The following is a 26,728-nucleotide window of genomic DNA, read 5'->3' as shown; positions in this document are numbered from 1 at the left end:
TTATTAGTTTTTAGAATCATGTCACAATTTCTTTCCTAATTTTATTAAAAGAGTTTCATTTATATATAGTTACTAATTTTTAGGATTTCCTAAGCTTTTATTTCGTAAATTTGTTAAACTTATTTTATTTACATATAGGTTTTATAATTAATAACTATTATGATAATTAGTTATTAGATTTAATCTTGTCAGCATTTTTTTCCTAATTTTATCATGTTAGCCTCTCTCATAAAACAATAATAAATCCAAAAATAAATAAATTAATTAAAAATTCCAAGTTAGGAATTTGTGCTTAACTCTTGGGTTGTTCCTCTAAGATAGGAGTTAGTTTAGGTAACTCCTATATTGGTGTGTCTGGTGAGAAATTATCTCAACCAAAGGAGAAATTGTCTAAACCAAAGGTGTCTAAGATAGCACGCACTATCTTGAGAACACTGTCTCTGATCTATTTATTTGTAACACTATATTCAATTATTTTTGTAATGTATGAATGAGAGATAATAGATGAGGAAGCTTGAAGCTTCAGCCTTTTTCTGCCAATATTGTGTCATTCTTTATCATGTGGTATCGGAGCAAGGTTAGCTGGTTTGTTGTGAGAGGCGTGTGTTGTGAGCCATAGCTCCATTTGAGACGACGACCTAAGGAGGAGGTCCGCACTGTGCCACCGTGGATTTATTGAGCGCTTTGCTGGAAAAGAAGCATGGTTGTGGCGATCCGCCCCTCAGATTTGCATCAGTTGGAACAATCTTGGTCCGACCTGCCGGATGTCGAAAGAGCTACAGGTGAAGTTGTCTGCCGCCGAGATTCGGTGTCTGAGAGGTGAAAGCGCTCCCCTCCTCCAACGAAGAGCGCAACGGTGATATTGTATCATCGGTGGTGGTTCCATACTTCACGCCAACGAAATCAACAGGGGGGATCCGATCCATGGTCAATGGTTTTCCGATTCGTGGCTACGCTAAACAGTGGGTTGCATTGAGCCATGATTTTCCAAGCTTAATTGTGAGTCGAAGAGCCGAAGTGGAGGCTTGAATTTCTTGCAAGAAGGAGGAAGCATTTCTAGCAGAATCTGGTGGAAGCCACAACAAGTTCAAAACTTTGTAAGAAAAAAATCCCAAAAAATATTCTCTTGCCTCTCATATTTATTTTCGAGTTGCATGCACAATGTGTCCGTTGTAATTCTGTGTAAAACGAGTTATGAAAGCACAACCAGATTATCAAATCTCATGGATAAGTGCGAACACGATTTTGTTTTGCCTTAAAATTTGATGTCAGAAAAAGTTCAGCCTAGGAGAACTCGTTCCTTGATTCTTGTGTTCAATGTGATTACATTTTGGTTATTGCCATTTGACTGAATTGTTAAGTCATGAGCACTATATTTTTGTCTCAAGTGGAAGCTAACTGAGAAGTTGTGAGCCTGTTGTCTAAACTACTGCTGCGTGAAGGAGGAAAGTCGTGATTTGTGCAGCGTAAGGTGATGTAGTGCTGAATGAACTGTTGAGAGAATGCCTGGAACCGATGTTGAAGACTATAACGTTGTTCAAATTATAAATTTAATAGTGTGAAGAGGTTGTTGCTCAAACTGTTGGAAACGTTTCCCTATTGGGAGTTCCTCTTCTTCACAACCTAGGCGATTGAAAGTGCGAATTATTGCTTCTTATGGTCTCTTATCTCCAAATTTTTGAATGCTTTCTTGATCTTGTGATGACATTGCTAGTTGGAGTGAGAGCGTGCCCAAAAAGAATGGATCAGCATTGTGCAACACCTAGAGAACATGTCTGTGTTATATGCTGAAACATTATAGGAATCACTTGTATGGAGAAATTGATGTCGTATGTCTATAGGCTACTAAACGAACTGGGGACAATTAATAACGAGCTGTACAACTGTTGGTGGGGCCACAAAGTCCGTGAAGTGGCAGTGTCCTATGTGCGAGCAACACATTTTGTTACTGCCATACTGCAGCGAGAACAACATCCAACAAAATCAAATTTAGCACATACAAAAATATATAAGAGCATGGCATGTTTTAATACTTTGAAGTGATAAAGTTTTTTCTGAAGTAAGAAGTGATTTTGTATTCAAAGTGATAAGTGGAATTCTTTGAGAGAAATTCTTTTTTGTAATCCGAAGTAATATTTTACTTTGAGAGTGAGTGAGTGCAGGTAGTTTTTTGAAGACATTTTCTTCTTTCAAAAATTCTAGAACTCTGATTCCATGAAGATGTTGTGAAGCTGAACGCTTATGTACTCCAAAATTTAATAAAGACAAATTATTTGTGGTGATTGTGTCCTAGATCTGCCCGAAATTGAATAAGGGGATCTAAGGTACACTGTGTGTGTTTGATGGCGCATGTGTTTTATGGCTTCATGTTTTTGCTTTCTGACTTGTGTCTAGTTTTGACACATAAATGATCGCATTTACCACACACATAAAGTTCAATGCAAGCAAGCATAACACTTGTAACAGAATAGCGTCAAGGAAGGACAATTGAACTCAACACTTGCATCTGTGCAAATACAACTCATAATCATAGATTGTCAACATTAGTATTCTACATCAACAAGAAAATTCACTTAATCAAGTTAAAGCATTTCAAAGCAAAGTCTACATCAACATTCTTGCAAACAAATTTAAGAACTTGTGAATCAAATTCCAATTACATTGAATTGTACGGGTGCATTCTCGGTTGAAACCGACACCCACGTTATGATTTGATCATAAGTCAAGCACGTCCATTCTCTTCAAATTAGTCAAATTAAGACAAGTGAATTCCTTGTTTTATGTGAGTCATTAAAACCATTGTAAGTTTTTTTGGGTGCATTTTCGACAGTGTTCGACACCCTTCCTTTAAGCACACTCTATTGAATGCACGAATTTTAATTCTAAAGCAAATAAGAAACAAGTTCACATCTCTTTCAAGCGAACGTGAATTCCAGAAAGTTCTAGCAAGTGTTCTCAGCAGGTACAATAAGCAACAAATCAAGCGAGCATGCCATTCAAGTTCCATAGCAAGCGAGCCTCTCATTCAAGTAACAAAGTCAAGTGAAACGGTTCAAAGCACGACATCTACGACAAGAGAGCCTAATTTCAAGTGAGCAAGTTCAGATGGCACAACATATTCAGTTGTTAAACATTCTTCACAGTTTGATCATCTTCAGTGATGAAGACATGGTGCACATCAGCAAAGAAACTCTTGCTGATATTTCACGGCATCTACAACAAACACATGAAACCATTGAGTTTCTTCAACTTGAGTCTCAACTTCAAAGGAATGAATTGCAAGAAAAGAGTGATACTTTCAAGTCTTTGAACCATCCAGATGATAAGTCATTCATCCCAACAACTTCAAGTGTCAAAGTTGTTCATGATCAAATTCCAATTTCTTCCAAACCCCTCATCAAGCCCTGGGAAGAAATTCAGAATAACAAGAATAGACGAGGCTTAGGATATGTCACTGATGCCACCAACTTACATATCCCAGATTATTCCAAGCCAATTAAGTTTGTGAGTGCAGGATTTCTTGAACAACTCACCTCAGCAGGTTCTGAGAAAGTAGTAGTCAACCCGAATTGCACGCAACCTGAAGTTCATGTTCAACCGAAATGCTCTCATTGTCAAAGAGACGGTCATATGGAAGATCAATGTTTTGATCTCCATCCGTGTTGCCATTGTGGCAAGCACAATCATTCCTCAGAAACATGTCGCAACCAACAAAAATAAGGCAGATTGAAGATACATTATGAATGGATCGATCCTTGGGAATGGTCATCCACAGTCAAACGGTTATCTCAGTTCTACAACCGACTACAATCACACATAGTGTAGCCAGCAGTGAACCGATGATGGTACTATCATGCAATTGAATGAGGGAGTACAATAGTGAAACTCTCCTATACCTGAAGGGGGGGAGTTCAGATATATTTTGGAGAAGATTGTCTTTCCTTTCAGCTGACAAAGGGGGGAAAATGTCAATGAAATTGAAAAGTGGTTGTCAGACTGAAAGTCTCGATAACATCAGCGAAGCAGCCAGTGGGCATCTTCATCAGCCAGTGGGCATCTTCATCGGCCAGTGGGCATTTATCATCAGCAGTGAGCATCAGCAAATTCGCCAGTGGGTGATCGACAGCCAAAGCAGCAGTGAGCAGCTTTCATCATAGCAAAAGCAACATTGAGTTGTTTTTCGACATCTTCAGCCAGTGGGCAATCATCATCAGCAAACACGCCAGTGGGCGTTCATCAAATTGTGTCAGTGGACATCGGATGCTATTTTCAAACAAAGGACAGTTGGATCCTTTTGTGGCTTGGCAAGTGATGGAGTTGTCAAGCAACATTCAGAGATGAATCAAGCATGCAGCTGATTCATGTTCTCTTCAGATTTGGGTTTTTTCCAGCATCCAGTTTTGGCGGTTTTTTTCAGGAAATGTTTTTGAGGATCAACATGAGAACTTGGAAGATGGTTCCTCGTTCTTATTTTGGATTTATCATTGAAGGGGGGAATGTTAGCCTCTCTCATAAAACAATAATAAATCCAAAAATAAATAAATTAATTAAAAATTCCAAGTTAGGAATTTGTGCCTAACTCTTGGGTTGTTCCTCTAAGATAGGAGTTAGTTTAGGTAACTCCTATATTGGTGTGTCTGGTGAGAAATTATCTCAACCAAAGGAGAAATTGTCTCAACCAAAGGTGTCTAAGATAGCACGCACTATCTTGAGAACACTGTCTCTCATCTATTTATTTGTAACACTATATTCAATTATTTTTGTAATGTATGGATGAGAGATAATACATGAGGAAGCTTGAAGCTTCAGCCTTTTTCTGCCAATATTGTGTCATTCTTTATCATATCAAAAGAGTTTTACTTGTATATAGTTACTATTTTCTAGGATCTAATAAAGATGTGCTAAGTCAACACAATCATAAGAATTTTATGTTATGTTTGTATTTACAATTATTTAATACAAAGAGTTAATTAATAAAAACTAGTTTGAATTATTGATTTATTTTACTTTGTTTACAAGATGTCAATTTATAATTACTTTCTAACTTTGTTAATTTATTTTATTTATATATAGGTTTTATAATTAACAACTATTATGATAATTAGTTATTCGATTAATCTTGTGAGCATTTTTGTCCTAATTTTATAAAAAGATTTTTATTTATATATAGTTACTATTTCTTAGGATCTAATAAACATTTGTTAACTCAACACAATCATAGTAATGTTATGTTATGTTTGTATTTACAATTATTTAATACAAAGAGTTAATTAATAAAAAACTAGTTTGATTTATTGATATGTTGATTTTTATTTATATATAGTTACTATTTCTTAAGATCTAATAAATATTTGTTAAGTCAACACAATCATAGTACTGTGATGTTATGTTTGTATTTACAATTTTTTAATACAAAGAGTTAATTAATAAAAGCTAGTTTGAATTATTGATTAGTTTTACTTTGATTACAAGATGCCTATATATATATATATATATATATATATATATATATATATATATATATATAATTTTAGTATATCTTTCCGTAATTCAACTTTAATCAAAAGTGATATCAACTAATTTGATTTAAATCAATAATATCTATTATTTAATTAAGATATTTTATTTGTTTGATTCTTTATGTAGATTTTTAAATAATAAAGATATCTTAAGTCAACACAATCATATTAAGATTATGTTATGTTCATATTTACAATTAGTCAATGCAAAGAGTTTATTAATAAAAATAAGTTTGAATTATTGATTTGTTTTATATTGATTACAAGATGTCAACTATAATATTGTATGAATTGTTAGGGTGTTTTTATTTTATTAACATTATGTTATGTTGGTATTTACAGTTAGTTATTTACATTAAATATAATTTTTTGATGATTATTAAAATTTATTACTATACAATTTCATATAATCCTCTACAACTTCATGTATTTATTTACTTTAAAAATGTATTTTGTTATTTGTTTATAATTACAATTTTTTTTAGTATATCTTTTTCTAATTTAACTTTAATAAAAAATAATATCCACTAATTCGATTTATATATATTTTAATTAGGATATTTTCTTTATTGGATTGTTTAAGATGTATATTTCTAAATAATAAAGATATGTTAACCCAACACAACCATATTAACCTTATACTATATTTGTATTTACAATTAGTCAATACAAAAGAGTTAATTAATAAAATTGGTTTGGATTATTGATTTGTTTTATTTTTATTACAAGATGAAAACCATGATCCCCATCAAAATTTTTGAATTGTCATGGTGACAAAATTTCATGGGTGACATGGGACACATGTCAAAAAACTGAAATAAGACACCCAAACTTTTAAGCCAATCACATTATAACAAATTATTATTTTTATTTAAAAATAATAATTTAATAACTTCTAAAGTTAAAAATTAAAAATTATGATGGTGATCACTTAACTATTGCTATAGTACGCTATAGTCCTACCTTGAAAAGGACTAATAATAGATAATAAGTTTTGAATTGTAAAGCATATTCAATGAAAATATATATAAGGTATTTTCTATTTCTAAACCTTATTATATGCTTTCACATGATGATGATTAGGGTGTATTCTATGTTTCCCCTCGGTAAAAGATTATTCCTATGCCTTAAATGTAACAAGGATTTTTTACAATTATAAGTTTGAATGGTACAGTATGAACAATTAAAATATTACATTATATTTATGTATTAAAAAACTAAATTGAAAGAATAAAATGTTAGAATCAAATAGAGAATTGTATCACCACTTAAAAAAGGAAATCTAAAGCATTTAGACATTGACATCTTTAATAGTATATCTAATTGTTTTATGTTTCGGTAGTTTAGCTTGCAACTAGTTTTCCAAGAATTGTTTACTGCATCTAATCAATATATATTTTGAAAATGTAATTCTTAAAAGAAATTACATTATAAATCTAAAGCATTTAGACATTTACATCCTCAATAGTATATCTGTTTTGGTATTTTAGCGGGCAACTAATTTTCCAAGAGTTGTTTATATTTTAGCGGGCAACTAATTTTCCAAGAGTTGTTTACTGCATCTAATCAATATGTATTTTGAAAATGTAATTCTTAAAAGAAATTGCATTATTTATTTTTAGTTAAGAGAAACCAAAACATACCATATTTAAATTGCACCATATTTAATAATATATTTAATTTTTTTTTTTTCCTTGGGTATATCTTTTATTAAAGGACTTATTGAAATTGACGTGTAGGTTTAAGTTTCATAGTATTACGATTTTTGGAAGTTAAATTCATTTATGTATCCTCATTATTAAAATTGACGTGTAAGTTTAAGTTTCATAGTATCAAGATTTTGGAAGCTAAATCTATTTATGTATTCTCAGTGAAATTGTAAATTGAAATGCATGTAGTTTTGTAAACATTCCTATTTAATTATCTATTTTTGTAAACTAAGTTTCACTAATAATTATATAGCTTGGCTTGCAAATAAAAAGGCAATACTTAAAACATTTACTATTTTTCATTGAAAAGATCTAAGATGCATACTTAATTGTTCTAATGTTTCGGCTTTTACTAAATCCATTATTGAAAAATGCAATTTCTCCACAAGAAAATACAATAAATTGTATCTGCAGATTGCGGCGAAAACTGTAATACAAGGTACAATGGTATAAATCGACGACTATTGAAAAAAGAAAAGAAAGAAGCCACCCAAAACCAGTCTACTTCTTCTAGTTTTTTTTTTTTTTTTTTTTTTCTTTTTACACAGATTTGTTAGAATTTCATGTTTTAGCTATGTACTTTGCGCAGCTCCATATTCCATAGTCTTTACAATGTATTAAAAAAATGCATTCTGCACAATAAAAAAAATTAAACTAGGCCATATTAAATAACACATTCTACATATTCTACGTTTTGAGTTTTGTTATACTTTTTTAATTATATGTATTAATTTTTATTATAATTTTTAAGTTTCGTTATATTTTTTAATTATATGTATTAATTTTTATTATAATTTTGTATTTATATATAATTAGCTTTACAATATTTATATTTAGAATATTTTTTTGAAGTTAAATTAATTTTTATTTCAATAAGTATGTTTATTTTGGAATAAATTTCACATAATTTAGTTTAATAACAATTTAGTCTTTATGGAATATTCTAAAATAAACCTAAGTCATTATGGATTATGCAATTTAGTCTTTAAGTATGCAGATAGTTTGGAACAAAATTGCAGTCGATATTCAACCATATTGTCATTTTCCAAAATTTGACTTGAAAGTTTGATGTCGTATGCATATAGTTTGAACCGTTATAGTCCATATTCAACCAAATAATCATTTTCCAAAATTTGGCTCGAATATTTGATTATGCATATAGTTTGGAACAAAGTTGCAGTCAATAGTCAACCAAATAGTGATTTTGCAAAACTTGACTTAAAAATGGGATTAAATACTCATATGGCTTGAAAATTGTTTTGGTCATAGACAACGAATTGTAAGTACTCTAGAGGAAGTTTTCGGAAAAACTCATATAACGGAAATCAGTATACTTATCCCCGGTCATCACTTTAAAAAAAATGAGGAGTTATAGTTTTGTTTATACATTTTTAATTGGATAGGAAAATTATAATTTGAAAAACACTCATTACATAAAAATTGAGTTATAATTTTGTCAAAACAATAATCACACGGTGTCGATGTAAACATTTTGAAGTGTAAAAAACACAATCTACATCACCCCGTACTCCTTATTTACCTGAATTTGCGATTATAATTTTCTATAATCATTTCCTTAAACTCGGGATTATAATTTGCTAGTGGGAGAGTTGAATGAATGACAATATTCTTTGGACAAGCAGAACGGATCCTTGTCCGAGGTGTGAATGAGTTAGTTTACTGCACTTTCTGGGCGAAACAACATATGCGAATTTATATTTCGATTAAAAATCACTATACAAATAATTCCATCAAAACTCACTATACGCATGCAGGAATCACCAGGGAGCATGGCTCGCATGCTCTTCAATATTTGGTATGTCAGAACCGCGGGGGTCTCCTTCAGTACTGCCTCATTGGAGTTTGGCAATTCCAATATGGAGAGCGGAAAACCTAAAACACATTCCTCTTCCATGCAATTTGGAAAGTTTTAATGCCAAGAAAGGAGGAAAAACAAAAATATGATCGCTCAACACTGGTAATCCATGGAACTGACAACGTCAGATCAATCAGATGGCATGATCTGATATAAAATGACAATCAATCCCATAACAAAAGCTTGGTCGTAGCCAGGCTGCACCAACAGATTAAAAAGATCTCCTCCAAGCTTTATCTGATCAGATCTCACCTGCTTTGGCTTACCCTGCAAAGCCACAAGTATTATCATAGCTTTGAATTAACGCACTGCAAAATAATTTGGATATACAGGACCTGGCTTACCCTGCAAAGCCACAAGTATTATCATAGCTTTGAATTAACGCACTGCAAAATAATTTGGATATACAGGACCCGGGGACAAAAATTTAGGTAAAACAGACCTCTGCAACTACGTTTCCAGAGTTGTTGAAAATGGTGAAGGAACGTTCGGCATAACATCCTTCGATATGGTAATCAGAGTCTTGCTTCGGCTTGCTTTTATCGAAAGCACCCAGGTACACTTCTCCCAAATTATTTGTGGGAAGTAGCAGAGACGGCGCCTTCTCACGCCAAACAGTGGCTTCTGGGCGTCCTGGAATTCTCCCAAGAAACTTTGCCATTCGTTATGCAGACTCAACCTCTGTTTCACATACAATAATACAATTCACTAACATTTCGAAAACTTCGTAGATTCAATTATACTCGGTTACAGGAAAAGCAAAGAATGGAAGGACAGTTAGAGATATGTTATACCTTGCGACGAATTGTAAGGAGAGCCATTCCTGTATCGTCCATGAGAAGGATTTCGTTCTTGGGATCGGAACAATAGTTGTCCACTCTAAAGACGAGATTCCCGCTCGGATCGTACACAGTGAAGCCGCTGCAACTAAACACCAGGGATTTCATCCAAACCGTCAATGCCATGGCGGAGTCCTTGCAGAACTTATTGTCGATTCCAACACACCCTGCCAAGTCTGGCACATCTGGGTGAACCTCGGGAATCATTGTTACTGAGAAATGAACAACTGAACACTGAGGCCGTGGATAGATGGAATAATAATGCCGTGGACAGGACGCTAACAGTGATCAAATTTGAAGGGCAGGTCTTAATTTTATTTAGAAGGGCACCTATCAGGTCGCACTTCTATAATGAAAAGCATAAAAAAAAAAAAGCAATTCAATTTTATTTAGAAGGGCACCTATCAGGTCGCACTTCTATAATGAAAAGCATAAAAAAAAAGAAAGCAATTCAATTTACAATAGTAAATTATTTTCAAATTTCTTTTTATTTTTTCACAAACAAAAAGATACACTACGTCAAAGGCTTTGTTAGTAAATGAATTACTCTTACACATGTGATTAAGAAATGTAACCACATAAGATCATATTTCGAAGGCCTTGAACTTAGCCACAATTGAACCAACTATAGGGACAAAATCATAGTTGGGAAACTGCATATGAGTACAAAAAAATAAACATATAGCCATAATTATATCTTAATGAAATTGAAATAAAAATAAAAATACTTGGAAACAAAAATACTTATATTAAAAGTATATGGAAGGTCTCATTTATAAAATTAAAAATAAATTCTAGGTTATAGAGGAAGTATCAGTGTAATTCTAGCTTATAAACTTCAAATTTGACCAACTCACTATTCTATTGTCTATTAAAACTCTTCTGGAAAGTTGAGACTTCCAATATTTGCACATCTCAAATTATTGGAACTACAGTCCCTATACTTGGCTGCGAAATTGATACTCCTTATTAGTCTCGCTTCTACATGTAGCAAAAGGAGACCTGTCTACGTAGCAAAAAGAGGATCATTATACGCTGGGAAGAGGAGGCCTTAGCCAGCCCTAGACACAGTCAAAGAGGAGTCTATATAAGCTGCCCTAGCTACAGTCCTCAAGGTTGATGTAATCCGCATTTAAGGGTGACACTTACACGCTATCAAAGGAGCCCTAACGAAGCCTACTAATCTATTGTTTGATGATGCCCTAATCCGCAGTTATGATGAAGCCCTATTCGCAACAAAGGAGAGTTGATCAGTAGTGAACCCATACACTGTAATAAGGACCCTAAATATGCAGTTTAAAAGGGTTTCTATTTGTTGTCATCTAGCCGCAACAAAGTAGCCATCATACAGAATGAAACTGGAATAAGTTAAGGGATGGTTTGAGCCTCCCTCTTGCAACTGTGTGAGGATGATTCCTTCTTGTAAGGACGCCGAGTTAAAAGAAGCAGTGGATCAACCTGTTGGGATATCATTGGAAGATCAAGAGTAATGTTTATGCTGCTATAGGAAAACTATGTGCTAGGCTATAGGCCATAGCACCACACTCAAATATTTCTTATGGGTATTTGAGGGTTTAATCTAACAAGGTGTTGTGTATAATGTTGTTGAGATCTAAGGCTAATTTTGATGACTATATGATGATGCCTAGAGAAAATGGACTAATTGCTAGATGCAGGGTAATAAAAACCACTGGTATTTCACATCTCATGTTTGTGAACGACTTGTTTTTTTCTAGAAAAATAAGTTAAGCAAACTACAAGCATTCTGTAACATACTTTCCAGATTTGGGGTGGCATCTAGAATTATTATGAACAAAGATAAATTTGTTCTCTGATTACCAGTATATTGCCTCCAAGTCACTAGCACATTTACTAACACTGATACAAGTAACTCATTCAGAAATTGGGAATATGAAAACATACCAGGAATTGGGAATCCGCAAATAAATAAAATCCAGTAATTTAGGAAGCCTGTGGAATGCGCTCCTCTCCAAGCATAAATTGTGCTTAAACCTTGCTTGATAGGTGTTTGCTGAATCATGAATCTATGCTCCTCTCCAGCTTAAATTGTTGTCAATCCTTGCTTTGGGTAGCCTTCAGGCACAACCCAATAAAATTACAGACCTGACCCATATTGACATCCAGTGGCTCTCAATTGAAACTACCAAATGAAATGGTATCAAAGGGTAATTGTGAAATAATAATTAATAAGAACTTGGATCATATGCACAATTAGAAAAACCAACTCAAAAAGAAACTGTTGTTTTTTAAATGAGAGCAACTTAGAAAGTGCCAAATGTAATGGTATGAAAATGTAATTTTGACATAATAAGTAATAAGAACTTGCATCATATGCACAATTAGAAAAAACAACCCAAAAAGAAATTGTTGTTTTTGAAATGGGAGTTTCTTAAATGGAATTTAAGTTTTAACATGAAAGAAAATTCACAAATTCAACATTCCTAAAATTTTAATTTCAGAAAAAAAATGAAATTTAAAAAAATATTAAAAATTTAACAGCCCTTCTTAAAAAATTTTGAGATATTATTCAATTTTTTTTTTAAATGACAAAAATCATATTTTAAATTTCTTTTGACGCGTAAAAATTTCTCCTTACTTCTCTGACGTCTCTGATGTGAAGGGCTCTGACGTGTTCAATTTTGGACACTGGACGCTAAGGCTCATGCCTCTGCGTTCGGTCTGTCACTCCTTATAGCATCATGGCTCTCGGCTGCCAAATCACTTTGAATGGATCGGTTTGATTCGGACAGCATCGTAAATTGATACGTAACGTTGTAAGAGTTTCCAAATAAACAAGGTGTACGTTGGCCAATTGTAAAAGTTCACGTAGTTAAACAGGCCACGTAAATTCTATCATGATAGAAAATTTGGGAAAGTTAAACAAAGATGTTAAAAGCTAGATACCTCTCGGAAAGGTATTTAGAAGAAAATTTGGGAAAGTTAAACAAAGAGGTTAAAGGCTTAATACTTAGAGGTATTTAGGAGCAAAACAGTATAGTGGGTTATTTTAAGTGGTGTTGAATAATACTCAGAAGCATCTAGGAGTAAAACTCTTCCTCTTAAAGAGTAGCAGATTATTCTAGGTGGCTTGATTTTCCTTGAATAATTATGATGAGTCAACTTGCATTTGTTGATAACAAAGAGATAACTATACTCACCGCCGGTTTAACAATTAAATTATGATAAATTTTCTGGAGTCGTCTAAGGAGGTGGAGGAATTGGCGGGACCGCTAAAATTTGCGGAATTTGGGCAAAAAAAATTGAAAAAATCTTGTAGATGGAGTGCTTGAATCGTGATTTTGATGATGGAAATGGATTCAGCACCATCAAAAATGTCTAAGACACCTAAAATTTTTAAGTTTAACAACTATAACTTGGATTTACAAAAATCCTTACCAGATTTTCTCTAAATATGGCCGGAATTTCCATAACTTTCCGGGCAACTCCTCCGCCTTGTTAGACTATGAGTTGTCTAACAAGGTGGAGGAATTGCCTGGACGGCTAAAAGTGGCTGGAATCTGGGCAAAAAAATTTCAAAAAATCTTGTAGATGGAGTGCTTGAATCGTGTTTTTGATGATGGAAATGGATTCAGCACCATCAAAAATGTGCCGGATTTTCTCTAAATATGACCAGAATTTCCATAACTTTTCAAGCAAGTCCTTCGCCTCGTTAGAATACACGAAACTTCATATTCTTTAAAAGCCCAAATTTTAGAGGGACAGCGAAATTTTGTTAGAATTTGGTAATAATTGATATTAAGAAAGTGTTTAATTTTTGGTTTTTATTTAAGGGTAAAAATAGATTCAGTACCATTCATATCCTTTGGCCCCCAAATTTTAAAATTGATACGTTCATGGTCAGATTTTCTCAAAATTATGACAGACTTTTCTATGGTTTTTCTCGTGCAAACGTACTCTATGATTTTCCTGGTGAAAATGTAGCCGGTTTAGACTACGTGAATTTTTAGAGTCGGTCAGCGTACAACTTATTTATTTGGAAACTTACTCCGTTACGTATCAATTTACGAGGCTGTCCGGATCAAACCGATCCATTCAGAGCGTTTCGGCATCTAGATATTTTGATTGACATACTTCATTGAATAGAATAGCATCAGAAGACGGCCAACAGCCATGATCGTATAAGAAGTGATAGACTGAACGCAGATCGGTGAGCCTTAGCGTCCTCTCTACGCCAATCAGGCCTAGAATTTGACGTCCCACAAGACGTATTTTTGATTTTAGAACGTATTTGACGGCATGGAGAAAATTTTCCACGTCACGTTAGACGCGTGGTATACCTTCCCAACCCGTCGTTTTGACGTTTAATTTCATTTAAAAAACGTAAAAATCTATAATACCTGTAATACCTATCTCTTGGAGTCTGTGACTATTGTACTAGGTTGAGTCATATGGGCTATGGATTAATTAATCGCTTGTGTGCATACCAGCCTGGAGTATACGATGCGTTCTCCAAATTAATTGTTTTTCCTTTCCGCCGTTCAGCTTTTATCCTCCATTCGGCCACGTTTACTCAAATTCAGTGCTTTAGGTTTTATTACCGTAAAATTCTGCAGTTCTTGTCAAGTCAAGCGTACGAGTTAATCTTATCTGGATTGTGGAGTGTTCTGAAATTCGAAAAAGCTATGAATTTTCATTAATTTCATCGCTTGGTTAAAGGTTTGCGTTTGGGTTGCAACCTGCGGGCCGCGGCCATACATGATACCAGTATATCTCTTCCCGCAGATGGTATTTTTATGTTTGTTTTTGAACTTGCCCACACTACACTATACTGGTTGTGGATGCTCCTGGAGTCCTGAGTTACTATTTTAGATGCGCTGTTTCGATATAGTTGCTGTTTGGACGCGACCCAGAATCTGCTACCGGTCACTATTTGCAGGTATGTCAATTACTCACTGGCTTTTTTTTATTAGTAGTGCCAAGTGGTATGTTCGAATGTCACAGCGGCGCCATGGATGTTGTCTATGCCCTCAAGAGGCAGGGCAGCCTGGCCAAGCCGCAAAACCCTCTACCGCTTTGGCGGTTAACATTGAACTCATTTGTTTTGTTTCTAGAGTTTAAATCCTGGTTTAATTTTGGGGTAGATATTTATTTTGCCTGTCAAATTTTGGGATAAAGGTGTGTTGTTTGCACTGCATTAATGCAATGAATAGATTGCATTAATCCTTATCTATTTTCTTGCTCCGTTTTTAGCCTGAGTCGATTTCTTACCAGAGCAATGGTTGGATTGAATACGTGCTTGGATTGAATACGTGCTGTTTTGTCTGTCTTTTCGCAATATGAATTGTGAACAAATAACTGAATGGCCAACCCATTGTCTCTGTAATAAATATGTTGAAAAAATTGCTAAATGTTATATATATATATATATATATATGAAAAGATGAATTCCCTGCACATTAATATTATGTAAGGGAAACCATTAAATCCGGTATCCCACAGAGTTCCTACCAATTGCTCAAAACTCAAGTTCAATATTGTCTGATGTTGCCAGAAGAAATGCAGATGCACGGTATGATCTAGTTGTTGTACAGTGGTTTTAATTTTCCGAACGCCATATATCGATTCCCGACTATTATTTGTCAAGAGTCACGGAAGTGGTGGGATAGTTTGTAATAATTAACCATATTAGCATACGCTGTTTTTATCTGGGAAAACGATTGTAGGGGATGAGTGTCAAACTTGTGTTGAATTTAATTGGAAAGGTATTAGTCAAGTTGGATTAGATTAAGTAGGTGGGTCTATTTGTAAATGAATTCCAAATATCAAAATTTTAGAAGTTAAAATTAGTAATAAAATTTGTTTTCATATTACTTGTATCTTTTTACACTATAAGCATATAAGTAACCTATGAGTAACCATTATTATAAAACGTTAATGGAGCATGAAAAATCTCGTCCTACTTATTATTATAAAACATTAATGGAGCATGAAAAATCTCGTCCTACTTATTATTATAAAACGTTAATGGAGCATGAAAAATCTCGTCCCTTATAACATTGACTTAGGCAGTTCAGCAGTGGTTATGTTCGATTTTGATAAAGATATATACTGATGTATACCAATTTATAAACTTGACAGTATAGCCTTGTCGTTTATGCCAGAGAAGTACATGCAGCATAGACGCAGGCATAAATACCTCAAATCTTTTCAACATATATATATATATATATATATATATATATATATATATATATATATATATATATATATATATATATATATATATATATATATATGTTGAGAATTTGCAACGTGGTTTATATTCATAGATTTCTCCCCTTTTTGAATCTTTTTGAGGTTTTTGGGTTGTTTTGCCCGTGTAGGTTGAAGATAGTAAAAAATAGGTTGACTGTGTTACAGCGCTCACATGCATCCGGATATTGAGTAATTTCTATGCCATTGTTTTTTTTCCTCATTTGAAGGTTGTTATGGTCTGGTGTCTGGAGGGAATTTGCACTATTCATAATTAATTAATCTTTTCTATATCACACAACAGTGCTCATAGTTTAGATTTCGTCGGGGGTCTTTTGGTGGACTTGCAATGGTTGTTTTTTCCTTTGCTGTTGTGATGGTGTATAGTATTTAACAAGTATGATCTGTCTACACTGAATACTCTGGTAATTTTCTCCATTTCTGGGCCGCTGCACTCAACCTGTTTGCTCTATAATTTCCGGCTAACTATTCCGGTTCGGCTATTTACTTTCACATTAAATTGCGGCTATTTACTTTCACATTAAATTGATAGTGCTGGAGTCTCTGTTTGGTTTGTTACATATTTGGGATGCAAATTGTAGCAGGCTGAAGTTCATTTTCAGATATATTTATGTTCTGCGTATTTATTCTACAATGTTGTCCATTGTTATATTCATTTTTTATTTAATGAATTTTAGTTTTTATATATATATATTTTATATAGGTGGTCACAAACCTACTAATGTCTCAAAAGAGAAAGGTACAAGTTACAATTGGGGAAATGTATGAATGGACAAAAAGGAAAACTTCTGAGACTCAACAGAATTCAAAAACACTTGAAGAAACCCATAATGCTCAGGTGGAACAACAATTACATGAAATTTTTGGAAGTTCTTCTGAACATGATGTAGATGAAGAAACAAATGAATTTGAAGAAGAGGTTGGTGATAATTCATAAATGAAAGTGCAAACAAAAAGACAATTTCGCATGGAATGGTTAAATAAGTTTGTTTGGTTGAATTATGTGAGGTTTGATGATAAAATAACGATGAAGTGTAACTATTGTGAGAAGTATAGGATGAATGGACCATGGGGTTTAGGGAATGGTTGCACCACATTACAACATGATGCCCTTGTTACTCATGAAAAATCACGGGCGCATAAAGATTCTAAGGAAAGATGGATTAATGCATTAGAGGGAAAGATGAAACCAATTCCAGATCATATTAGACAGATGAGAGTTGCCAATAAAGAAAGAGTGATTTCTACAATGAAAATATCATATTTCACTTGTCAAGAAGATTTATCTCTATCAACGTATGAGAAGCTTTGCAAATTTCTAATGGATGCAAAAACTCCAAATATGCCAAAGTCTCAAGAGTACTCTTCATACACTAATCGTAAGTCTGCAAATGATTTTATATATTGCATATCAAAACATCTTGAATAGATTCAGATAAAAAATATGTTGGAAAGTCCTTTCTTCTCATTGATGGTTGATGAAAGCACTGATCGAACCTTAGAGCAACACCTTGTTATTTATGAAACATATTTAGACTCAAAGGGTCTCAGGCCACCTATCTCGCAGTTTATGAAGCTCAAAGATGTAGTAGATGGAAAAGGAAAAACAATATATGATAGTGTCAATCAATTAATAGATGTCAGAGGCCTTCAATATAAAGATTTGATAGCTGTTTCTACAGATGGAGCTTCAGCAATGATTGGACATGAAAATGGCTTTGTTTCATTTTTGAAAAAGAACAATCCAAACCTTATTACAGTTCATTGTGTGGCTCATCGTGAGTCTTTAGCAGCAGCAGATGCTTCTAAGAAATTCCCTGAGTTATTATTTGTTGAAAAAATTGCAAACAAAGTGTATTCATGGGTTCAAAACTCTCCAAAGAGAAATAGCGAACTTAATGATTTGCTTAGAGTCATGCAAATTGATGTTCTTAATGTTCTACAAATACATTCAGTGAGATGGTTATCGAGGGGGGAAGTTATTATAAGGCTTGTGAAGCTTATGCCAGCAATTTTAACTTTGTGGAAAAATGAAAAAAAAACTTCATCTTGGTATGATAAGACAAGAATATATTCTGTCCAGTTTTGTTTACATATGCTTGCTGATGTGCTAGGGGAATTGAACAAGTTGAATTTGACTTTTCAAGAAGAAAATGTAGACATTACAACTATTGGGTTGGCTCTTGAAGTAACTATAAGCACATTATCTAGATGGTTTTTGAGAAAAGAGACATTTGCAGAAGGCACAACTTATCTTTCAAAGTTTTTAAATGATTCTCAAAATGGATATATTGATATTAAAGATGAAGGGAAAGTTGTAGATAGACATGAGTTACAATACATCTCTATCTCAGCCATGGATATTGAATCCAATGAAGCAAGGAAACAATCTATGAAACCTTGTATTGAAGGTACACAAGAGAGTTGTCAGCAACTCACTGAAGGTTATATAGAGACTCTGATAGACTCTTTGAATGAAAGATTTCCAGACCTTCATCTTTTTAATGCAGCGAAATTGTTCAGCCCTTGTTATTATTCAGAAGAGCGTCGTAGTCGTGAGAAAAATTCAGAGCGTTGGTTGTTAAAGCTTTTTCAACATTTGCAACATACGGTATCCAGTGATGTTGGATTTGTAGCTTTATTTGATGTTAAGGCTTGTAAAAGAGAGTTGCACCCTTTTGTTGATTCATTAAATCTGGCTTGTGAGGGGTTTTCTATGAAAGAAGCATGGAAAGTCTTTCGTAACACAAAACAATGGCACAAAACCTATCCTAATATGATGAAATTATGGCAAGCTGTCCTCACTATTCCTGCAAGTACAGTGGATTGTGAAAGGGGATTTTCTAAGCAAAACATCATCAAGGACATTAGAAAATCGAGGCTTGGGTTGGATACACTAGATGCTCTAATGAGAGTATATTTGAATGGACCTGAATCATCTAATGTTGATTGGCATGCAGTATATGAGATATGGATAGATACAAAGTCAAGAAGGATTCTTGAGCTTTAAATTCTTCTAGTTTATGTTTAATAGAGGATCTATGTATTGAGATATTCCTATTGATAAAAAAATTTGTAGTTTCTCCAGAAAGTTTGACTTTTAATGAAATATAATCACTGTTTATTATTACACAACTTTTCTGTATTTTCTCTAGATTATTTATTTATAGTCCACGATTTATTTATAATCCATGGATTGTAAGTTTTTTGCAAAATTTTTATAAATCTGAGTTATAAATCTGATAGAGTACAAATCTGCAATTTCAATCTAACAAGAATCATTATAAATAACAGTGATTATCAGCCGTCATTATCAGCCTCCATTTCATGACTTATTTTTTGTGGAATCAATTTACAAAAATTGTTAAAATAGCGTTTTCCATGACACTCACATATTTAGTTAAAACGTAAAATGAAAGGTAAAAAAAATACAAAAACGTCGTCAAATTTTAGTTTGACAGGCAAAAAGAATTTGAAATTCCAGGCCTGACGCCAATATCATTCCATTTGTCCGAGTCCAGTGTTGGGTTGTTCATTTATCGGTAATAATGACTTGTTGACATATTACAAAAAGGGGATTTTGTATTAATATTATTATACAGAGTATTTGTAAGTGATTTTTAAAACGGGTATTTGTATTAAATTTTTTTATTTAAATTTTTTTTTTATTTAAATAGTTTATTTAAATAAAATATTATTTTTCTAAGCAAAAGGAAAGAGGACTTGGTTATTGAAACAAAAGCGCTGTATTTTTAAAGAGAATTTTTTCAGTTTTCAAAAGAATGGAAAAATGGTTTTTTCTCGTGTTTCTATAGAGACCTTAACTCTATTTTGCTTGTAAAAAATTATGAGTTTTGGTCTTTGAGAATGAAGACATCCTTGCAAGCCCAAAAGTGTTGGGATACACTTCACACTGTCTATGTAGAGCCGACCCAACAAGCATGGGCGACCATGTCCAATAATCGGATGCAACAACTGAACATAAAAAGAAAGAACATAGAGCCAAATGTTGGCTAGTCAATGAATATATTTTCGACAAGATAAATGGTGCATCCACAACACATGAAGCTTGAGAAATCTTGAAAGTTGCGTATCAAGGCAATGATACAGTGAATATCGTTAAATTGCAAACATTGAAGTCACAGTTCTAAACCCTAAAGATGAATCACATAGAAAATGTGGACCAGCTCATGAATAGAGTCATGGGAATAGTCAATCAGATCAAACTCATTGGTGAAACCATTTTAGATAAGAAAATTGTTCAAAAAGTCCTTCGAAGTCTGGCAAAAAAATATGACATGATTGTAACAGTCATTCTAAAATACAAATATTTTACAGCTTTCTCACTAGAACAGTTGAGTGGGTCACTTTTGGCACACAAAACAAGACTCAAATTGGCAGAATATAATATCGAACAAGATTTCAAAGCACATCTCTCTTTAGGCAGAGGTAGACGATATAGAGGCGATAACAAGTGAGGCAGAGGCTGAAGCAGAGGCAGATCAGAACATCATCATGTAGCAGAGCAGTGGAGACCTCCAAAAAACCAAACCCAGAGTAGAAGACCATGGAGAAAATCTAATGTCCAATGTTATCACTGTAAGAAATTTGGGCATTCTGAACATGATTGCAGAAAGAAATAGTGAGATCAACAAAGAGGCAATGTCCATCTCTCCAACAATGAAGGATAATCCTCTAGAATAATTTTTATTTCTTGCCATCTTTTTGAAGACACTCACAATAAGGATCTTTGGTTGTTGGACAATGGCTACAACAATCATATGACACGTAACAAAATCCTCTTTCTTATCGTGATGCTTGCATAACATAAAAAATTACTCTTCGAGATCATTCTTGTATTAAAGCTAAAGGAAAAGGCATTATCCCTATTTGTAATAAACAGAATCAGAAATACATTTGAGATGTTTATTATGTTCCAGATCTGAAGCATAACTTCAATAGTGTAGGAGAACTAATGGAACATGGTTATGATGTAATATTTCAAGGGAACACATGTTTGATCTATGAAAAACCTCCCAATAGAGGATTGATAGCAAAGGTTGAAAAAGCCAAGAATATGATGTTTCCATTGACTCTTAGAAGTTGAAATCTCTCACAGTCTTTCGTCCATAATGTGTCAAGAATAGATGAGTCTTAGTTGTGGAATTTTAGGTATGGCCATATCCCATTCAAGAGTCTAAGTTAGCTTCAGAAACATTCAATGGTCATTGGTCTCCCTACTATGAATGAAAAATATTGTAATTGTGAAATTCGTGTTCTGCCCAAGCATAAAAGAGATAGCTTTCCCACATCTTCCTCTAGAGAAAAAGAGACTTTAGAGCTTGTCCATACATAGATATGTGGCCCAATAGAGACACAACACATTGGTGGTAGTCTTTATTTTCTAACATCCGTTGATGATTATAAAAGGAAGACATGGGTGTATTTTCTAAAAAATAAATCATATACATTCTCAAGGTTGAAAGAATTCAAAGAAGAAGCATAAAAACATAGTGGAAAACCTTTTAAAGTACTAAGATATGACAGAGCAGGATAATATAACTCCAATGACTTCAATTTTGTTTGTCAACACCAAGAAATCATAATGCAGAACACAACAAGATATACTCCACAACAAAATGGAGTAGCAGAAAGGGAAAATCAGTTGATTATGAACATGGTCAGATGTATGCTTCCTGAGAAGAAGTTGTCAAATAATTATTGGTCTGAAGCAATTTCGACAACAATGTATGTACTCAACAGATCTCTAACAACTAGTCTCCAAGATATAGTACATCAAGAAGCATGGGATGGTAAAAAGGTAAACTTATTGCACTTTAGAATTTTTGGATTCATACCATTTTCACATGTTCCTGAGCAGTTAAGAAAGAAGCTTGATGATAAGAGTGAAAGATGGATTTTCGTAGGATATAGTTAGTAGTCAAAGGCCTAAAGGCTTTATAATCCAGTTACCAAGAAGTTTGTTTTAAGCAGAAATGTTAAATTTTTTGAAAATAAATCTTGGTCTAATAATGTTGATGAATCTTCAAAACAATCTTTTTATCCACCAAATCCACCACGATTGCAGGTTTAAGAAGAGCCATACCATTTTGAAAATGGTACATCTTCAAGCAGTGAGTCCACCATTGATTCAACATCTTCAGAAGAAGACAATCAGAAGCATATCAGCAGGAGCATGAGTTTGACTAACATAATATGTTCGCATTTCATCTCAGCCAACCCATTTTGAAGAAGCAGTTAAAGAAAAGCATTGGATTGATGCAATGAAACAAAAAATTGCTACCATAGAGAAGAATGAGACTTCAGAATTAGCTCATTTCCCAAGAGACAAAACCAGAATTGGTGTAAAATAGGTATATAAGACCAGGTTGAATGAAAAATGAGAGATTAAGAAACAAAAGGCAAGGCTAGTTGCCAAAGGATTCTCACAACAATTGGCGTCGACTATGGTGAAACCTTTGCTCGAATAGCAAGGTTAGACACTGTCAGAACCATTTTGTCCACATCAACTCAACACGATTGGAATCCCAACCAGGGCATGTGAGCCGGGCTCCCTTGTGATTCGTGCATCTTGCATCTGTATAATGAGTTTTGATGGAATGATTGTATAGTGATTTTTGATTGAAATATATTTTTGCATGTGTTGTTTTGGGCAGAAAGTGTATCAAACAAACTCCTTCATATCTCGGATAAGGATCTGTTTCCCGTTAGGCAGGTACCCCGTTAGCCTCTAGGATTTCAAAAAAAAGCATAAGTCTGCTTGTCCAAAAAAAATTGTCATTCATTCAACTCTCACGGTAGCAAATTATAATCGCGAATTTAAGGAAATCAGTACCGATTATGTTTCTATAGAAACTTATAATCGCAAATTCAGAGAAATAAGGAGTACGGGGTGATGTAATTTGTGTTTTTTACACTTCAAAATGTTTACATGGACACTGATCCGTGTAATTAGTTTTTTGAACAAATTATAACTCAATTTTTATGTAATGTTTTTCAAATTATAATTTTCTTATGCAATTGGAAATGTATGAGTTTTTCTTAAAACTTCCTCTAGATTATCTACAATGCGTTGTCTATGAGCAAAACCATTTTCAAACCATATGCAGACTAAATCAAATTTTCAAGTCAAAGTTGGCAAAATCACTATTCGGTTGAATATTGACAACAACTTTGTTTCAAACCATATGCATACTTCATCAAATTTTCAAGTCACATTTTGTAAAATCTGTATTCCGTTGAATATTGACTACAACTTTGTTTCAAACTATAGCATACTTCATCAAATTTTCAAGTCAAATTTTGGAAAATAAGAATTTTGTGAATATCGACTTTCAAACTATATCCATACTTAGTTAAGTTTCGAACTATATGCATAGTTCATCGAATTTTCAAGTCAAATTTTGGGAAATGACAATTTTGTGAATATCGACTTTCAAACTATATCCATAATTAAATTTTCAAGTCAAATTTTGGAAAATGACTATTTGGTTTAATATGTACTACAAGTTTTGTTTAATAGTTATATGGCTTTTAATTAAAAAACAATTATATGAATGGAAGTGTTTTTTTATTTAAATTTTATTTTTAAATATATCATAATTAACACAGTGATGTAAATTAAATAATTGGTAAATATAAAAATACTTAATTCATAATATATGTTATATTGTTAAAATTAAAAAACTATAAAACTAATTGAATTATAATTATTTTTATATTATTATTATTAATTATAAAAATAATTGATGTATAAGTTAAATATATATAGATTTAAAAAAATATGGAAGAAGATTTACTCTTATTTTATGATGAATTGGAAGAAGATTTACTCTTATTTTATCATGAAGGTCTTTAATTTGTAAATAATATATTTTTTTCCAATATCATGACTCATCAATACCATATGTCCAAAAAACCATAACTCATTTGATATAACTTTTTTTTTAATTTATCAATTGAATTAAAAGATGAAAAATGATATGACTACATTATAGAGAAATCTCAATTTTTAATTTTAGTAAACTACTAAGAATACTTTAAAATATTTCATAGAAATTAAATTGCTATTTAATTAAAATTATACAAATTCTATTCCAAAATAAACATATATTTATTATAAAAATTAATTTAACTTCAATAAAACTAGTTTAAATATTATAAAATTAATCTTATATTTAAAAATTTATAATAAAAAATAACACCTAATTAAAAAAACTTACAATATATAAAATATGTTATTTAATCAAAAAACTTACAATATATAAAATATGTTATTTAATCAAAAAACTTACAATATATAAAATATGTTATTTAATATAGTATAGTTTAATTATTCTATTTTTTAATTAAATTTCAAAATTAAATTTCTTAAAAATATTGTAATTTTTAAATTGCTCACCGTATATTTGTGTTACTACATTGAAAAATTTACAAAATATGGACTATGCAAAAAAATTCAAAAAAATAGAAATAGAAAAATTACACTAATATATTTTAGATGGTTTTTGTACTAATCAATTTTAGTGGTTTTTGGTGGCATTACTTTTTTTGGGCAGAAATCTGTAGATACAATTTATTGTATTTTTCTTTGTGTTTAAATTGCAATTTTCTGTAATGGATTTAGTTCTTTGGAAAATTATCCGCATTACAGAACTTTAAAAAAAAAACACATATTATATTTTTTCAATGTAAAATAAAGCGAAAAAATCCTAAACATTAAAACAATTAAAGTATGTTATTATAAAAAAAATGCATCTTAAATTTTTTTAGTGTAAAATAGTTGTGGAAAAGGCCCCAATTTTAGAAAAATTTAAATAGGCTACTGAATATGGCCGGTAAATGTTTTACATATTGAATTTTTATTTAGAAGCCAAGCTATATAATTATTTGTGAAGGTTAGTTTACAAAAATAAATAATTAGATAGAAAGCTTCAAAAACTACATGCATTTCAATTTAGAAGTTTACTAGAAACACATAAATTGATTTGGTTCCCTAAAAAGTTTAGGGACTCATATTGTGTATACTATGAACTACATGCATTTCAATTTAGAAGTTTACTAGAAACACATAAATTGATTTGGTTCCCTAAAAAGTTTAGGGATTCATATTGTGTATACTATGAAGTGTAAACTTACAGTTCAATTCTAATAAATCTCTTATGAAAAAATATACCAAGAAAAAGCAGAAAAATAGAACCATTAGAATAAATATGGTGCAATTAAAATATTCTATGTTTTGACTTTGTTTTAACTAAAATTTAATAATATAATTTATTTTTAGGAATTAAATTTTTAAAATACATATTGATTCAATGCAATTAAAAAAAATCTTTGGATCACTACATGCAAACTAGAATAAGACTATGCTATTAAGTATGTTATTGTATAAATGCTTTACATTTCTTTTTTTCTTTTTTTTTTTTAAAGGGGTGTTACAATTTTCCATTTCATTAAAACATAAATGTTTTAAATTTAGTTGTTGAATACATTGTAGTAATTTAATTGTTTATATTATACAATTCAAACCTACAATTGCAACAAATGGTTGCCACATTTAAGCCACAAGGATAATCTTTGGCCCGAGCGAACGTATAAGAGTCTTATGTGTGAGAATATGATCTTTTGCAATAATCATGTGAATTCATATGCTAAGGCTTAGCAATAGAAAACACCCTAAACATCTCTTCTTTGAATGTGATTTCCAATTTAAAATTTATTAACTATTACTAGTCCCTACGAAGGCATGACTATAACAACAACAATGGATCTTCCTATTGACCACTAATAGTTTAGATTTGACCATGACAACTTCTAGTGTTCATCTCTAGAAATCATTAAAGTATTTTTTTATTTAAAAAAATAATTTCTTACCATGTGATTGGCTTAAAAGCTTGGGTGTCTTATTTCAAAATTTTTGACATGTATCCCATATCGCCCATGAAATTTGGTCACCCTCACAATTCACCAATTTTCAAGGGATCATGGATGGCATCTTGTAATCAAAATAAAAGAAATCAACAATTCAAACCAATTTTTATTAAATAATTGTTTGTATTGACACATTGATTTTAAATACTAATATAGCATAACATTAATATGATTGTGTTACTCTAACATATCTTTATTATTTATAAATCTACATGTTAAAGGGTCAAATAAAGAAAATATTTAAAAATATATATTATTCAAATGAAGAAAATATTAAAAAATATATACATTTCAAATCAAAATAAAATAAAATAAAATATATATATTATTTATTTAAATAAAATTAGTGGATATTACTTTTGAGTAAATTTGAATTAGAGAAATATATATAAAAAAAACTGTAAATATAAACCATTAATATAATTCATTTTTAAAGTAAAAAAATACATTAAGTTATTAGCATAATATTAATATGACTGTGGTAGGTTAAAGTACCTTTTTGCACCGAGAGGTGTTCTACAACCAGTAAATGAGGGAGATGTTGAATGTTGCATTAAAAAAATGTTTCGACTCATATAT

The 26,728-nt window shown here is 32.1% G+C and overlaps 1 pseudogene across 1 annotated transcript; it reads right to left on the bottom strand.

The window, feature by feature from the left end:
- Positions 1-9,233: 9,233 nt before the first annotated feature.
- Positions 9,234-10,215, bottom strand: LOC149158630 (protein LURP-one-related 5 pseudogene; annotated as a pseudogene). Its single transcript, XR_016261231.1, has 3 exons — positions 9,899-10,215; positions 9,547-9,785; positions 9,234-9,371 (listed from the first exon to the last, which is right to left on the bottom strand). The product of XR_016261231.1 is annotated as a protein LURP-one-related 5 pseudogene (transcript).
- Between the last annotated feature and the right edge of the window lie 16,513 nt (positions 10,216-26,728).

Source organism: Pinus tabuliformis, chromosome 5_2, assembly GCF_031772625.1.
Source record: "Pinus tabuliformis cultivar Carrire ecotype Pingquan chromosome 5_2, CPIR1, whole genome shotgun sequence".
Lineage (NCBI taxonomy): Eukaryota > Viridiplantae > Streptophyta > Pinopsida > Pinales > Pinaceae > Pinus > Pinus tabuliformis.
Note: the sequence above shows the minus strand (reverse complement) of the source record. Positions and strands in the feature narration are given on the sequence as shown.